Source organism: Ornithorhynchus anatinus, chromosome 4 (genome assembly GCF_004115215.2).
Source record: "Ornithorhynchus anatinus isolate Pmale09 chromosome 4, mOrnAna1.pri.v4, whole genome shotgun sequence".
Classification (NCBI taxonomy): Eukaryota; Metazoa; Chordata; class Mammalia; order Monotremata; family Ornithorhynchidae; genus Ornithorhynchus; species Ornithorhynchus anatinus.
The window spans coordinates 24,873,867-24,891,429 of NC_041731.1; the positions used below are offsets into that span (position 1 = coordinate 24,873,867).

General features: G+C 46.9%; 1 long non-coding RNA gene across 2 annotated transcripts in view; it reads right to left on the minus strand.

Annotated features, from left to right (window-relative positions):
- Positions 1-17,563, minus strand: part of LOC114811075 — a 34,488-nt gene that overhangs the window by 9,633 nt on the left and 7,292 nt on the right. Inside the window, exons 2-3 of one of the 2 annotated variants that reach the window (XR_003758772.2) lie at positions 3,555-3,733; positions 1,811-1,959 (exon numbers count right to left, since the gene is read on the minus strand). This is a non-coding gene — a long non-coding RNA (uncharacterized LOC114811075). The remainder of the gene's footprint in view (positions 1-1,810; positions 1,960-3,554; positions 3,734-17,563) is intronic. The other variant, XR_003758773.2, reaches the window with a different exon arrangement.

A 17,563-nucleotide genomic window follows, 5' to 3' on the forward strand; every position in this document is an offset into this window, starting at 1 on the left:
AACTGGGATTACTTGTTCTCCCTCCTACCAAAACTGGGAGCCCCGTCTGGTACAGGGTCTATGCCCAACCAAACTAACCTATACCCAAGCACTTAGTACAGTCTTGACACATAGTAGGTGCTTCACTAATACCACTGAAAAACACCCTGCTTTGTCCCAATCCAGGTGCTGGCCATCTCGATGGATGAGTTCATAGAAGTCGAGATCTTCCTTGATGTGCTGGAGGCAGCCAATAAACAGGGTGTGTTTGTCTCCATCCTTCTTGACCAAAATGGAGTGATGCTTTGCTGAAGTTTAGTGAAATGTGCAACAGGACTCAGATTGTGGACATAATAATAATTATGGTATTTGTTAAGCGCTTACTATGTGCCGAGCACTGTTCTAAGTGCTGGGGTAGATATAAGGTAATCAGGTTGTCCCACGTAAAGCTCACAGTTTAATCCCCATTTTACGGCTGAGGTAACTGAGGCACAGAGAAGTTAAGTGACTTGCCCAAGGTCACACAACAGACAAGTGGCAGAGTCAGGATTAGAACCCACATCCTCTGACTCCCAAGCCTGTGCTCTTTCCACTGAGCCACGCTGCTTCTCAAAATAATGTTGGTATTTGTTAAGCAATTACTATGTGCAGAGCACTGTTCTAAGCACTGGGGTAGATACAGGGTAATCGGGTTGTCCCATGTGAGGCTCACAGTCTTAATCCCCATTTTACAGATGAGGGAACTGAGGCACAGAGAAGTTAAGTGACTTGCCCACAGTCACACAGCTGACAAGTGGCAGAGTCGGAATTCGAACCCATGACCTCTGAGCCATGCTGCTTCTCTACCTCAGGTAGGCATGGTCGTCGGAGACTGCAGGGGCCTGTCCCCAACTCTGACACTACCACTTTTTTTATGGTGTTTGTTAAGAGCTTACTATGTGCCAGGCACTGTTCTACACACTGAGGAAGATACGCTCATCAGGTTGGACACAGTCCCTGTCCTATATGGGGCTCACAGTTTTCATTCCTGTTCTGTAGATGAGGTACCTGAGTCCCAGAGAAGTGAAGTTTCTTGCCCAGGGTCACATAGCACACAAGCGGCAGAACTGGGATTAGAACCTAGGTCCTCCTGATTTACAGGCCAGGGCTCTCTCAGCTCTCTCCCTCCAACTTTTCCTTTTTCTTCTCCCCATACATCCCAGTTGGCGTGTTTCATTCTCCTCAACTAGGTGCCTTCAAGGGAAGCAGTGTGGTCTAGTGGACAGATCCCGGGTCTGGGAGTCAGAAGGTCCTGGGTTCTAATCCTGACTCTGCCACTTGTCTCCTTTGTGTCTTTGGGCAAATCACTTCATTTGTCTTTGCCTCAGTACCCTTATCTGTAAAATCAATCAATTGCATTTATTAAGAGCCTACTTTGTAAAATGGGGATGAAGACTTTGAGCCCCATGTGGGACACGGACTGTGTCTAAGCTGAGTACGGTGTCTGGAATATAGTAAGTGCTTAACAAATACCACACCTTGTTCTGCGGGGACTGGGTATCTCCTGAGGAGATAACTCAGAGGCTTTCCCTGACTAAGCCCTCATTTCCTCTTCTTCCACTCCCTTCTGCATCACGGATTTGCTCCCATTATTCAGCCCTCCTTCAGCCCCACAGAACCTACGTATATATCCGTAATTTATTGATTTATATAAGTGTCCATCTCCCACTTTAGAATGTAAGCTTGTTGTGGGCAGGGAACGTGTCTACTGCTTTTGTTCTATTGGACTCTTACTAGGGCTTAGTACGGTGCTCTGCATACCGTAAACGCTCAATAAATAAGATTGACTGACTGAGCTGCAAGATGGCAAGAGTCTCCATCATTGTCCCCTCTTTCCTCGAGACAGAACATTTCCGGCCGGAGCGTGGCAGGAGAGGTATACTGTACAAAATCCGACAGGCAATTCTCCGGGCGAATCCAGGAGAAGTTCACCACCTGAAACTGGAGAAATGGCTTGTCTGGAACAAACAGGTGAGTTTTGATGCCCATCCTACACTTTGCACCTCCGCTAGCAGAGCAAGTCTGAAAGTGAGTGTGTGGTGTTCAGGGCATCTAGACTGGAAGCTCCTTGCAGACAGGGAATGTGTCTGCCAACTCTGTTGTACTGTACTCTCCCAAGCGCTCAGGACAGCTCTCTGCATTCAGTAAGCACTCAGTAAATGCCAGTGATTCACTGATTGATTATAGACTGTCCCTCTAGACTGTAAGCTCATTACATTTCCAACCCATATCTGCTAATTCTGTCCCAGTGTACTCTCCCAAGCACTTAGTCTAGTGCACACAGAAAGCACTTAATAAATTCCTCTGATTGATTGGAAACTATCTCCTAGAATTTTCCTGTTGACATCTGCTTCTGGGCAGGAATTCCCGATGGGATACTGGTTTTTCGGGGGAAACCATCCCTGAGAATTGGGTTGACCCTGGGAAATAATTGAAGGGCAGGGTGTGAGGAGGGACACACAGATCCCCTGCCCTTTCCCCAACCTTGAATTTGCTGGACTGTCAGCTGGACAGCTTTTGTGCTTGCTATTTGTTAGTAAAGCCCCCACCAGTTGACTCTGTCCTGAGAGGTAGGTATGAGCACAAGGATTGTAAGCTCGTTGTGGACAGGGCATGTGTCTGTTATATTGTTGTACTGGACTCTCCCAAGCTCTTAGTACAGTGCTCTGCACACCATAAGTGCTCAACACACCTCTAAACCTTCCCTTCTGGAGGACTGTACCACCCATGGCCCCATCCTGACAGCAGGGCTTGTCTGGGCATTGACCTCTGTCCACATTAGAGAGATGAGCCTTAAGGCTGGAGAGATGCAAAGAGCAGTTTATGTAGAATGAGTAGAGTCAGTTAGATTCTCCCCTTGGCCTTCCTGCACTGATCTGGATGCTGCCAGGGAGTTGAGGCTTTAAGGCTTTACCCTCTTTGTTTTGTCCTCCCATCTGCACCCCTGTTGACTTGATCTCAGCTAGTAACCCACACAACTCTATTTCTCAGAGAGGAATAGGATGGACAAACTGATTGACACATGGCCCTCCTCCTGACATACAGCCCCAGGAGCTGCCACTGTCGGTCACAGAAGGGATCCTCTTCTGAGGGCTGAGGATGTCCAGGCTGACTCTGCAGACAGGACTGTGGGCACTTGGAGCTTTGTCCCAGCTATAGAATTAAGGGCCCTGGGTCTTCTCAGATCCATAACCAAGTCAGACAGAACCACTTCCCTGCACAGAGCCCTGGTTCCTGTTCCCAAAACTGACCTCTGAGATAGTGGCAGCCCCCTCCTAGTTATTCTTGTCCCCACCCAACATTCTTTCTCACACTTACATGAACTTCCCTTTGCAGAGGCAGGAAGGCCTTCTCAGTTGTAGGGCAAGTCTGGGAATTGACCTCCATGAGCCTACACTTCAGTGGAAGAGTCCTCCAGGCTGGGGAGATACACTGACCAGTGTATCTACGTATGTCTGTATGTCTCCCCCTACCCTTGGTCAACCTGTGCACCGCTGGGGGCAGGGAGAAGAGAAAGAATAGGACTCATGACTCACCCCCAAGTTCTGCAGTAATCCTCATGTAGAGCAGTGGAACATGATCTTGAGAGATGACTGGATTACTGATCCCGAGGTCCAGGTTCTCCTATCCTGCCCTCTGGAAAACAGCTGAGGTCCATGTTTGTTACCTGACATTTCAGTCTCATAGCTGGGAAGGAGAAATCAGCAGTTCCGAGCTGGAAAGAGATGGGTAGGGGGTTATAGGCAGCCTAATTTGGGGCAAACACTAGACTCCTCATCCCCTAAGACACTGACACTAATTCCAAGAGAGAATGTTCACAGACAGATGTAGCTAAATTGACAGCTACAATTTCCTACTTAGTCTTGCCCTGCTCCCCTTTGCCCCCAGACCCTCAATCCTGTTACTCTAGGAACTCCAGTACCCTCTAGACTGTGTTTGTTGTGGGTAGGGAATATGTCTGTCCTAGTGTACTCTCCCAAGCACTTAGTACAGTGCACTGCACACAGTAAGAGCTCCATCAATTCGATTGATTGAAGGTGCAGAGCTGCACATTGGATAGAATTCAGTTTCTAGTACAATACCTGCCTTCTGTCCTTCCAGCCCACATACCTGTTGACTTGATCTCAGGTAGGATTCTGCACAATTCTGCTTCTCAGAGACATATAGGGTGGAGACACTGATAAACATCTGCCCTCCTGATATTAGATCCCACGAGCTTCCTCGTTGAGCCCAGAAGGGTCCCTTCTCTGGGGACTGAGGCTCTGCAGTGACCCTTCAGACAGGTATATAGTCCCAGGGAGGCTTGACCCATCTATAGAATTAGGGGCCCTGGGTCTTCTCAGTCCCAGGCAAGTCAGACAGAACTAGTTTCCTGCACAGATGCCCTGGCCCTGTTCTCCAATGATGGCAACGGTCTCATAACTCTTCAAGCAGCTCAGTGGAAAGAGCCTGGGCTTGGGAGTCAGAGATCATGGGCTCGAATCCCAGCTCTGCCACTTGTCAGCTGTGTGACTGTGGGCAAGTCACTTAACTTCTCTGTGACTCAGTTACCTCATCTGTAAAATGGGGATTAACTGTGAGCCTCACGTGGGACAACATAATTATCCTGTATCTACCCCAGCGCTTAGAACAGTGCTCTGCACATAGTAAGCGCTTAACAAATACCAACATTATTATTATTCACACACACACACACGCACACACAAACACACACAGAGCCTTCCCTTTGGGGTAGCAATACAATAATGGGGAAAATCTGGGAGTTGACTCTGCCCACAGTTTAGGAGAGATGATCCTCGAGGGCAAGGAAAAGCACTGAACAGCTGCTATGGAGAGACCCCCCCGGACCCTGTAAGCAGAACTGTCTTCTGTCCTAAGAAGCAGCATTGCCTAGTGGATAGAGCAAGGGCTGGGAGTCAGAAGTTCATAGGTTCTAATCCCAGCTCTGCCACTGTCTGCTGAGTGACCTTGGGCAAGTCTCTTCACTCTCTGGGCTTCAGTTCCCTCATCTGTAAAATGGGGATGAAGACTGTGAGCCTCGTGTGGGCTCTATCTTGTATCTACCCCAGTGCATAGAACAGTGCCTGGCACCTAGTAAGTGCTTTACAAATACTATTATTACCATTACCATTATTATGAAGCCTGAGAAAAGCAGAAATGATTTCAAGGGAAGCAGGGAGTGATCCATAAGGAGCACTATCTTTCTCTCAAAGGCTGGACACCCTACAGATTGTACACTCTTAGTGGACAGGGAATGTATCTGTTATTCATTCATTCATTCATTCATTCAATTGTATTTATTGAGTGTTTACTGTGTGCAGAGCACTGTACTAAGCACTTGGGAAAGTGCAATACAACAATAAAATGACACATTCCCTGCTCACAATGAGCCTACAGTCTAGAGTAGGAGACAGATATCAATATTAATAAATAACAGATCTGTACATAAGTGCTGTGGGGCTGGGGGAGGGGAGAACAAAGGGAGCAAGTCAGGGTGACACAGAAGGGAGTGGGACAAGAGGAAAGTGGTGGGCTAATCTGGGAAGGCCTCTTGGAGGAGGTGTGCCTCCAATAACACTTGGCAGGTTGGAAGAGTCACTTAGTACCATGCTCTGTACACAGTGCTCAATTAGTACCACTGATTAATTGAAACATGCCTGTCTCTTCTGAAAGGCAGAGATTCAGCATGGCCTAGTGGAAAATGCACAGGCCTGGGAGACAGGAGACCTGGGTTCTAATCCCAGCTCTGCCATTTGCCTGCTGGGTGGAAGCAAATCGCTTCACTTCTCGGGGCCTCACTTTCTTCATCTGTAAAATGGAGATTCAGTATCTGTACTCCCTTCCTCTTAGACTCTGACACCAATGTGTCCAGTCTGCATATTGTCCCAGGGGCTCAGTAGAGTGCTTTGCACGTAGTAAGTCCCTCACAAATTCACAATTATTATTAGTATTATTGGCATCTTTTTAATCTTTTAATCTTTTTAAATGGAGAAAGGGTGTGGACTTGAGGTTAGGGGAGCCACTGACAATGTGTTTCATGTTTAAAATTGTCTCCTCTGTGGGATTATTATTATATTTGTTAAGTGTTTATTCCATATTAAGCACTTTTCTATATGCTGGGGTAGATACACGTTAACCAGGGTGGGCACAGTCCCTGTCCCACCCAGAGTTCACAGTTTAAGCAGGAAGAAGAATAGTTACTCCTCATTTTATAATCAATCAATCAGTTGTAATTGTTGAGCACTTACTATGTGCAGAGCACTGTGCTAAGTGCTTGGGAGAGCACAATGAATTAGCAGTCACGTCCTCTGCCCATAGCAAGTTGACAGTCTAGAGGGGGAGACATATTAGTATGAATAAATAGTTTACAGTTCAGGAAACAGAGGCCCAGAGAAGAGAAGTAACTTGCCCAAGGTCCCACAGCAGGCAAGTGGCAGAACAGGAATTAGAACCCAGGTCCTCTGACTCCCAGACCCGGGCTCTTTCCACTAGGCCAGGCTGCTTCTGGGATCACCTCAGTGTGCAAAGACCAACATGAAAAAATGACTTGATATCTTGTTTAAAAAAAAAACGAAAACCTGTCATTGCTTTGGAGAAGAGAAACCCAGAAAAACTGAAGAGAAACGCAGGCCATATTATTCCCCAGAGGGTCACCCATCGGAACAGACTCAGTCATTCGTATTTATAGAGTGCTATATGCAGAGCATTGTACTAAGCGCTTGGGAGAGTCCAATATAACAATATAGCAGACACTTTCCCTGCCCACAACAAGCTTATACTCTAGAGGTGGAGAAAGACATTAATATAAATAAGTTACAGAGTTGTACATAAGAGCTATGGGGCTGGTGAAGGGGTGGATGAAGGGGGATAAGAAATGTCTTTCTTCTTTGCCTGAAGGTCACCCAGCCTGGCTGGGACTCACAAGTCACTAATAAGCCCCCTAATTAGCCATGTTTGGCCCTCGGTTTGTGAAGATAAGCATTTTCCTCTAAGGGTGATCTGTTGTCTCCCTATCATCCCCCCAGCCCTCCCTTAACCTTAGGGCCAGGAGGCTTTCCATTGCAGAAGGGGTGACCCATATCGAGAAACATCTGGGGCTATATTTAGACCAGAGAGGCTGCCTCTGACTCCTGTTCTAAACATGGTTTGCTAAGGCTGGGAATTGGAACTCGAATTAAAGCCCTCCTCTCCCCATATCACTCCATCCAGAGCTGGTCTGTGGGAATTTAGGGTCTTGCTGAAGGGCTCTGTCAGAGAACTGGAATAGATGAAAGTTAGGAAAGGTTACGTACTGGGGGAAATCAATCACTGTGATGGAGTGTAGGGGAGAATCTCTAACCAAAATGGAACTTTGGGATTAAAGCCATTAGCCAGGGCTAACTCCAAAACACTCTTGGAATGAGCACTGATTCCTTCTCCAAGTGGCCAGATTCTCCACTTCAAAATTATTGCTTCCCCTAGCCAAAATTCTTAAATATTAAGTAAGTTTGAGAATGAGATTATACATTCTTCAGAGCCAGGGGCAGTGCCTTTCACTGTTGTGTGGCCTAGTAGATAGAGCAAGGGCCTGGGAGTCAGAGGATCTGGGTTCCTAATCCTGGCTCCGCCACTTGCCTGTTGTGTGAACTTGGGCGAATCTTTTCACTTCTCTGGACCTCAGTTCCCTCAACTGTAAAATGGGAATTCAATTTTTTTTTAACAGCATTTGTTAAACTCTTACTATGTGCCAGGGACTGTTCTAAGCCCTGGGGTAGATACAGGGTATTGGGTTGGATGTAGTCCATGTACCACATGGGGCTCACAGTCTTAATCCCCATTTTACAGATAAGATAGCTGAGGCCCGAAGAAGTGAAGACACTTGCACAAGGTCACCCAGCAGCCAAGTAGTGGAGGTGACATTAGAACCCAAGACCTTCTGGCTTCCAGGCCTGTGCTCTAGCCATTAGGCAACACTTCTTCTAATGCCTAGTCTCCTTCCTATTCAGCCTGTGAACCCCGTGGCTTAGTGGGAAGAGCAATGGCATGGGAGTCAGAGGCCTTGGGTTCTAATCCTGGATCTGCCACTTGTCCGCTGTGTGACCTTGGGCAAGCCACTTTACTTCTCTGAGCTTGTTACCTCATCTGTAAAAATGGGGATTAATAATAATAATGATGGTATTTGTTAAGCGCTTACTATATGTTGAGCACTGTTCTAAGCACTGGACTAGATATAGGGCAATCAGAATGACCCACGTGGGGCTCACATTTTTTAATCTCCATTTTTACAGATGAGGTAACTGAGGCACAGAGAAGTGAAGTGACTTGCCCAAGGTCACAGAGAAGAGAAGTGGCTGAGCTGGGATTAGAACCCATGACCTCTGACTCTCAAGCCCATGCTCCTTCCACTAAGCCATGCTGCTTCTAGACCGTGAGCCCCACTTGGGACAAACTGATCAGTTTGTATCTACCCCAGCACTTAGAACAGTGCTTTGCACATAATAAGCGCTTAACAAATATCATAATTATTATTATTGTTACCTGGGACCTGATTATCTAATAGGCAAACCCCCGCACTTAGAACAGTAACTGACACATAGTAAGTGCTTCACAAATACCACAATTCTTATGATTGTCCTATTGTATATATTTAGTTGGGCGGATAACCTATCATATAACTACAATTCCATGTCTCTTGCCTCCAGAACATCTCTACCTGGATGTCCCACTGGCACTTCAAATTCAAAATGTCAAAAACTGCACTAAACCCACTCCTCCTCCCTTTCCCATCTCTGCCAATTAACACCTTCAGCCTCCCTTGAACAGAAGCCTGAAATTCATTCATTCAATAGTATTTATTGAGCGCTTACTATGTGCAGAGCACTGTACTAAGCACTTGGAATGTACAAATCGGCAACAGATAGAGACAGTCCCTGCCCATTGATGGGCTTACAGTCTAATCGGGGGAGACAGGCAGACAAGAACAATGGCAATAAATAGAGTCAAGGGGAAGAGCATCTCATAAAAACAATGGCAAATAAATAGAATCAGGGTGATGTACATCTCATTAAACAAAACAAATAGGGTGATGAAGATATATACAGATGAGCGGACGAGTACAGTGCTGAGGGGGTGGGACGGGAGAGGAGGAGGAGGAGAGGGAAAGGGGGGAGAAGAGGGTTTAGCTGCGGAGAGGTGAAGGGGGAGTAGAGGGAGCAGAGGGAAAAAGGGGGGAGCTCAGTCTGGGAAGGCCTCTTGGAGGAGGTGAGCTTTAAGTAGGGATTTGAAGAGGGGAAGAGAATTAGATTGTTGGAGGTAAGGAGGGAGGGCATTCCAGGACCGCAGGAGGACATAGCCCAGGTGTCGACGGCGGGATAGGAGAGACCAAGGGACGGTGAGGAGGTGAGCAGCAGAGGAGCAGAGCGTGCGGGGTGGGCAGTAGAAAGAGAGAGGGAGAGGAGGTAGGAAGGGGCAAGGTGATGGAGAACCTTGAAGCCTAGAGTGAGGAGTTTTTGTTTTGAGCGGAGGTTGATAGGCAACCACTGGAGGTTTTTAAGAAGGGGAGTGACAAATCACAATATCATCCTGGACTCTTTGTCTTTCCTCCTCCTTTGTCTAATATCTCCTAGATCTATCTCTTCCTCTCCACCCAAACAGCTACCATCCTGCTTCGAGTTCTTCCATACTGGACAGGGAACATGTCTACCAACTGAGTTGTACTATATTCTCCCAAGTGCTTAGTACAGTGTCCTGCACACAGTAAGCACTCGATAAATGCCATTGCTGATGATATTGCAGCCAGACTACTGCATCAGCTTTTTTATTGGTCTCCCTCCCTCCAATCAATTATATTCACTGAGTTCTTACTGTGTGAAGAGCACTGTACTAAGCACTTGGGAAAATACAATGGAGTAGGCAGACATGTTCCCTGCCCACTAGGAGATCACAGTCTAGAGGGGAAGAAGGACATTAATATAAATAAATTATGGATACGGACATAAGTGCTGTGGGGTTGAGGGAGGGGCGGAAAAAGGGAGCAAATCCAAGTTGCAAGGGCAATGCAGAAGGGAGTGGGAGAAGAGGAAATGAGGGCTTAGTTGGGGAAGGTCTCTTGGAGGCCTCCTCAGTCTCTCCTACTCTCGCTACTCGCTCCTCTCACTAGTTTCCTACTGCAACCCAGCCCACACACTTCATTCCTCTAATACCAACCTTCTCATTGTACCTCCATCTTGTCTATCTTGCCACCAACCTCTCGCCCACATCCTGCTTCTGGCCTGGAACACCCTCCCTTCTCATGTCCGACAACGATTCTCCCCATCTTCAAAGTCATATTGAAAGCACATTGCCTCCCCTTTCTCCTGCCCTCCTCAACTCCCCTACTCCTCCCTGTCTCTCCTGCTTCAACCCTCCTTCCTTAACTAAGCTCTCTTTTCTTTTTCTTCAACTCCCTTCTGTGTCACACTAACTTGCTCTCTTTATTCATCCCTTCTTCCAGCTCCACAGCACTTATTTACATATCTCTTTATTTATTTACATTAATGTCTATCTCCCCCACGCCTCTAGATTGTAAACTTGTTGTGGGCAGCGAATGTGTCTGTTACATTGTACTCTCCCAAGAGCTTAGTACAGTGCTCTGCATATAGTAAGTGTTCAATAAATATGATTGACTGACGGCTCCTCCCCTAGCCTCCTCTCTTCCCCCTTCTCTTTCCCTTTCTCCTGCTCTACCCTTCTCCCCTATTTCTCCCTCTCTCTCTTGCTCTTACACTCTTCTGCTCCTCTCCTCATTCCTGTCTCCTCCTCTTCTTTCTCTCTCATTCAATCATTCAATCATACTTACTGAGCACTTACTATATGCAGAGCACTGCACTAAGCACTTGGGAGAGTACAACACCACGATAAACAGACACATTCCCTGTCCACAATGAGCTTACAGTCTAGAGCAGGGGAGACACACATCAATACAAATAAATAAGTTACAGATATGGGCATAAGCGCTGTGGGGCTGAGAGCGGGGACAAATCAAGGGAGCAAATCTCCCCTTCCCCAACAAACCATTCTGGAGGGGAGCCCCATGGTTGGAATATTATGGTGAGAAGCAGCATGGCTTAATGTGTGGCTTAGTAGAAAGAGCACAGGCTTGTCAATCAGATGACGTGGGTTCTAATCCCAGCTCCATCACCTGTCTGCTGTGTGACCTTGGACAAGTTACTTTACTTCTCTGTGCCTTAGTTACCTCATCTGTAAAATGGCGATTTAAAGTGTGAGCCCCACTTGGGACAACCTGATTACCCTGTATCCACTCCAGGGTTTAGAACAGTGCTTGGCACATAGTAAAGTGCTTAACAAATACTATAATTATTATTATTTTAGTATTTTATTGTGCGCTTACTATGTGCAGAGCACTGTACTAAGCACTTGGAATGTACAAATTGGTAACAGATAGAGACAGTCCCTGCCCTTTGATGGGCTTACAGTCTAAATGAGGGAGACGGACAGACAAGAACAATAGCAATAAATAGAATCGAGGGGATGAACATCTCATTAAAACAATAGCAAATAAATAGAATCAAGGCAAATAAATAGAATCATTATTATCATTAATGGATAAAGCACGGGTTCTATCATGAATGTAGTGGGTTCTAATCCGGCTCCACAGGTGCCTCATTTACCTCATCTGTAAAAAGGGGATTGAGACTCTGAGCCCCACATGGGATAGGGACTGTGACCAACTTGATTTGCTCGTATCCACCCCAGTGCTTAGTACAGTGCATAGCACATCGTGAGCGCTGAACCTAGCACACTTGCCCCCTTCAGAGTCCTACTGAAAGCTCAGCTTCTCCAGGAGGCCTTCCCAGACTAAGCCCCCTTTTTCAATCACATTTACTTAGCGCTTACTTGTGCAGAGCAGTGTACTAAGCACTTGGAAAGTAAAATTCAGCAACAAATAGAGACAATCCCTGCCCACAACAGGCTCACAGTCTACAAGCGGGGAGACAGACATCAAAACAAGTAAACAGGCATCAATACAAATAAATATATAGAGATATATACACATCATGAATAGAAATAAATAGAATTATAAATATATACATATATACACAAGTGCTGTGGGGTAGACAGGTGGGGTAGAGCAAAGGGAGCGAGTTGGGGTGATGGGGAGGGGAGGAGGGGCAGAGGGAAAGCAAGGGCTCAGTCTGGGAAGACCTTCTGAAGGAGGTGAGCTTTCAGTAGGGTTTTGAAGGAGGGGAAGTGTGCTAATTTGGCGGATTTGAGGAGGGAGGGCATTTCAGGCCAGAGGTAGGACGTGGGCCAGGGGTCGACAGTGGGACAGGTAAAAACAAGGCACAGTGAGAAGGTGAGCACCAGAGGAGCATAGTGTGCAGGCTGGCACGTAGAAGGAGAGAAGGGACAAGGTGATGGAGAGCTTTGAAGCCAATAGTGAGGAATTTTTGCTTGATACGGCAGTCGATAGGCAACCACTGGAGATTTTCATGGGGGGCGGCGGGGGTGACTTGCCCAGCACTTTTCTGTAGAAAGATAATCCGGGGAGCAGAGTGTAGTATAGACTGAAGTAGGAAGAGAGAGGAGGTTGGGAGATGAGAAAGGAGCCTGATTACTCCTGATTGTTGGGACAGGACGACTGTACTAAGGTGGTAGAAGTTTGGATGGAGAGGAAAGGGCAGATCTTGGTGATTTTGTGAAGGTGAGACCGGCAGGTTTTGGTGACGGGTTGGATATGTGCAGTGAATGAGAGAGCAGAGTCAAGGATGACACAAAGGTTGGGGACTTGTGAGAGGGGAAGAATGGTAGTGCTGTCCACAGTGATGGAAAAGTCAGGGAGAGGACCGGGTTTGGGAGGGAAGATAAGGAGCTCGGTCTTGGACATGTTAAGTTTTGGGTGGTGGGAGGACATCTAGGTGGAGATGTCCTGAAGGCAGGAGGAGCTGTGAGCCTGGAGGGCGGGAGAGAGAACAGGGGAGGAGATGTAGATTTGGATATCATCTGCGTACAGACGATAGTTGAAGCTGTGGGAGCAAATGAGTTCACCGGGGGGGTGAGTATAGATGGAGAACAGAAGGGGACCAAGAACTGACCCTTGAGGAACCCCTATAGTTAGTGGATGGGATGGGGAGGAGGAGCCCACCAAGGAGGGTGAAATGAACGGCCAGAGAGATAAGAGAACTAGGAGAAGACAGAGTCAGTGAAGCCAAGGTTGGATAGCAGGTTGAGAGGGGATGGTCGACAGTGTCAAAGGCAGCTGAAAGCTTGAGAAGAATAAGGATAGAGTAGGAGCCTTTGGATTTGACAAGAAGGTCATTAGTGACCTTTGAGAGGGCGCTTTCAGTGGAGTGGGGGGGACAGAAATCAGATTGGAGGGGGTCCAGGAAAGAGTTGGAGAAGAGGAATTCGAGGCAGCGAGTGTAGATGACTTGCTCCAGGAGTTTGGAAAGGAAGGATAGGAGGGAGATGGGCTGTGGGGTCAAGGGAGGTTTTTTCTAATTCCCATTTTACAGATGAGGTCACTGAGGCCCAGAGAAGTGAAGTGACTTGTCTAAGGTCACACAGGAGACAAGTGGTGGAGTTGGGATTAGAACCCAGGTCCTTCTGACTCCCACACCCATGCTCTACCTGCTAGACTATGCTGCTTCTCTTCAGATAAGGCTTGCAGCACGCTGGGGGGGTCCCAGAACAGTGAGGAGCCTGGGGGTGGTCGTGGCCAAGGGCACAGGACTTCAGCCTTTTGTGCAGCCACCTCCACCCAAGATCCAGAAAGATGTTGGAGAGTTCCAAGATCATGCCCTACGTAGAGGTGAGGGGACAGAAGCAGTGGCAGAGGCCATAGGCTGAATGTCTCAGGGGAGAAACGGTGACCTCAATATTGAAGTTTCTAAAATGAACACGAGGAGAGTGAAATGGTGTTGGACTAAGGGAGGGCAACAAATACAAACTTTCCAGAGGTGCCAAGATAATTCAATACCTCTCTGCCCCACATACAGTCAACTTGGCCCTGCTTGGCCAGGACCTGATAGAGTGGGAGAAAGGTGACAAGGATGTGGCAGCTTCCAGATGAAGCGAGACTGAGCGAGATTGAAAAGGTTAGGACCCTTTGGTGTGGAAAAGTACAGTTGAGAAGGGGCAGGACTGATGTACAAAGGGAGAACCCTTCTCGACTGTAAGCTCTCTGTGGGTAGGGAATGTGTCTGTTTATCATTATATTGTACTCTTCTCAGTGCTCCGCACACAGTAAGTGCTCAGTAAATACAATTAATTTACCCACTGAAGCTTGAAAGTTACAGGATCAGAACAAATTGAAAGGAAATATGTCTTCACCCAGTTACATAGAGGAGTGTGAACAGATGGAATGTGTTTTCACAAGAAGTCGTGCAGCTGAAAATATCACTAAGTCCAAAAAGGGCTTGGCTAGATGAATGGGTGAAAGATTCATGATGGATTACTAGGAGGGAAACTAAGGGTGTTGGCTGGCTCATCAGTCAATCAATCAATGGTATGTATTGAGCATTTACTTTGTGCAGAGCAGTCTACTAAGCTCTTGGTAGAGTACCCTACAAAAGAATTGGTTGACCTGCTCCTGTCCACAAGGAGCTTACAGTCTAGAAGGGCTCAGCACTAACAGTATGAATGTGTCCATGATGGAGACCTTTATGTCAAGCGCTCTGTGGCTACCGCTGGAGATAAGAAACACTGGAGATCCTGGATCGATCTGGGCGAGTAGCATGGGTCACTGAATAGTAAACATAATCCCAAACTCTCACAATAAAAAAAAAATAGTTTCAACCTTCTTCCTCACCATTTTTGTCAGGGCTATTAAGAACTACAAAATGGAGCCAAAATAGTTGTCATTTGCCCACAGACTCATTGATGACGGCGTTGAAGATAGGAAGGGGCCATACGGCCTAGCAGGAAATAATGGGCAGTTGGTAGATGTTTAGGATGAGACCACATGGTCAGAACATCCAGAAAGGATTTGAATAAGGATAAATCCTCCACAGAGCTCCCACTCTGTGGATGCTTCAGCTCTATTGTACTCTCCCAAGCACTGAGTACACGACTCTGCACAAAGTAAGTGCTCAGTAAATGCCACTAACTGATTGACTGAGTTGCCCCTTGGTCTTGATTGCCTCTCCCTTTCAGTGAATTGCCTTCATGTCTTCATCCCTCTCCTCCTGTTTACTTCCCCATTTCCCAGGTCCTCCAAAGCACTAGAGCAGGGAAGACGAAAGGGTGAGAGGACTTCAAGAAGACACTTTTATTTTTTCAGTGATAGTTGTTAAGCACTACTATGTGCCAGGCACTATAGTAAGTGCAGGTGTAGATACAAGGTAAACAGGTTAGACTCAGCCCATGTCCCACATGGGGCTTACAGCCTTAATCTCCATTTTACAGATGAGGAAAACCGAGTCCCAGAAAAGTTAAATCACTTGCCCAAGGTTACAAAGCAGACAAGTGGCAGAGCCAGTATTAGAACCCAGGTTCTCTGACTCTGGGCTTTTCACTAGGCCATACTGCTTCTCCTCCAGCACCAATAGGGTGGAGGCTGGTGGGGCTGACTACCAGAACCACTGGGGGTAGAAGAGCATGAGGGCGGGCTACTGATTTTGTAAATCTAACTGCAAAATGGCTGCCCCGCCCAAAAACTAACCCAGACTCCTCCAGTCATGCTGGGGTCTTAATCACTGAGATCTATCTGGGGAAAGAGCAGAGGGGCTAGTAAGGGTAGTGTGCTTCATTTGGAAATGACTCTGAGTCACTAGCATGTGAATGTCAAACCAGTGACCACAAGCCTCCCTACAGGAAGCCAGGCAGTTTGTCTTTGAAAAATAATTCTCAACCCTGGAGCAGAAGCCTTTCCTAATCAGCTAAGGATGCTATCAGAAACGAGATTACCAGAGACCTGAGTGCCAGAAGAGTAGTAATAAAGCACAAGTCCAGGAGACAAATAAAACAGCAGGGAAACAAGAGAAGCTGGGCAAGAGATGGAACTCCACCCAATCAGATCTTCCTGATCCTTAACACCCATTGACACTGACTGTCAATAATGCCTCTGTTCTCATCAATCAATCAATGGTATTTATTAAGTATTTACGTTGTGTAGAGTACTGAACTAAGTGCTTGAGAGTACAACAGGGTTAGTTGACAGGGTCTCTGCCCATAATGAGTTTAGAGTCAACTCTCTCACCTCCGTTCCTTTGGTCACGCCCTCCCCTGTGCCTAGAAAATCCTTCCCTCCACATCCGGCAGACCACTTCTCTCCCCATCTTCAAAGCCCTTCTGAATCAATCAACCAATCAAATGTATTTATTGAGTGCAGAGCACTGTTCTGAGCGATATGACAGAGTTGATAGACATAGTTCCTTCCCAAAAGGAGTTTACAATCTAGAATCTGAAATCACATCTTCTCCAGGAGGCCTTCCCTGATTAATCTTTCATTTCCCCACCGCATTTCTCCCTCCACTGCCACCTCTGCATCACCTAATCGCTTGGGCACTCCTCCACCTCAGGGACTTTACACTTAGGTGCATACTGTTATATCCTATTCTTTCCTGCTACTCATAATTTATTTTAGAGCCTGCCTTCTCCACCAGACTGTAAATTCCTTGAGGGCAGGGATTGTTTCTACCAACTCTTTTGTCCTCTCCAAGACACTCTAAGCAGGGCTCCGCTCATAGCTAATGCTCAGTAAATACTCTCCATTGATTGTGGGCAAACCCTAGTCTCGGTTCTGTTCATTTGCTTTAAAAAAGACTCTGCCTCTTAGGAGCTTAGAATCTACTCAGCAGAAACTCTGACAGAGCAAGCAGAATGACAAAACTTGTTCCAGTGCATTCCATGTAGTTTTATATACTTCTGTTGTTCTTTGTTTTGAGGGGGATTGTGATGTGGGGAGAGTGGGGTTGGAGTTGGGGATACATGTGGGGAAGGGGAGAGGCAGACAATGGGTACTAGGTGCCCCTGCCCTCTTTCTCCTCTCCTCCAACCCCTCTGCTCTGCTCTGGGGGGCGGAGAGGGGCAGGCCGCTGAGACAAGTCTGCTCCGTCAGGCTGCTGCAGCCACTTCCTGCTTGAGAATAATAATGATGGCATTTGTTTAGTGCTTACCAATGACTCAGGGCTGTAGGTGGCAATTCCCTTACAGGGAAGGGAGGGGAATGGAGAAGGAGGGGAGAAAGGGAAAGGAAAGATAGCAACTCCCACTCCTCCCAGAATGGAAAACAGTTGTTTTCCTGGCTTCCACACCTAGAAGTTCCCAAGCTAGTGTCCAGGCCATCACCAGAAAGAGAGAAGGAGGAGTACTTATTCATCACCCACTTGGGGCAGTGCACAGTGCTAGGAGCTTGGGAAGGACAGAATAACAAAGTAACCCATTCCCTGCCCACAAAGCACAAAACCCTACTTAGACTTTGTTCTCCCACTTGGACTGAAATCCCCATATGGGACAAGGACTGTGTCCAACCTGATTATCTTTTATCTACCCTAGTGCTTAGTACAGTGTTTGGCACATAGAAAACACCTAAATGCTATCATTTTCATGATGATGAAGATGATTA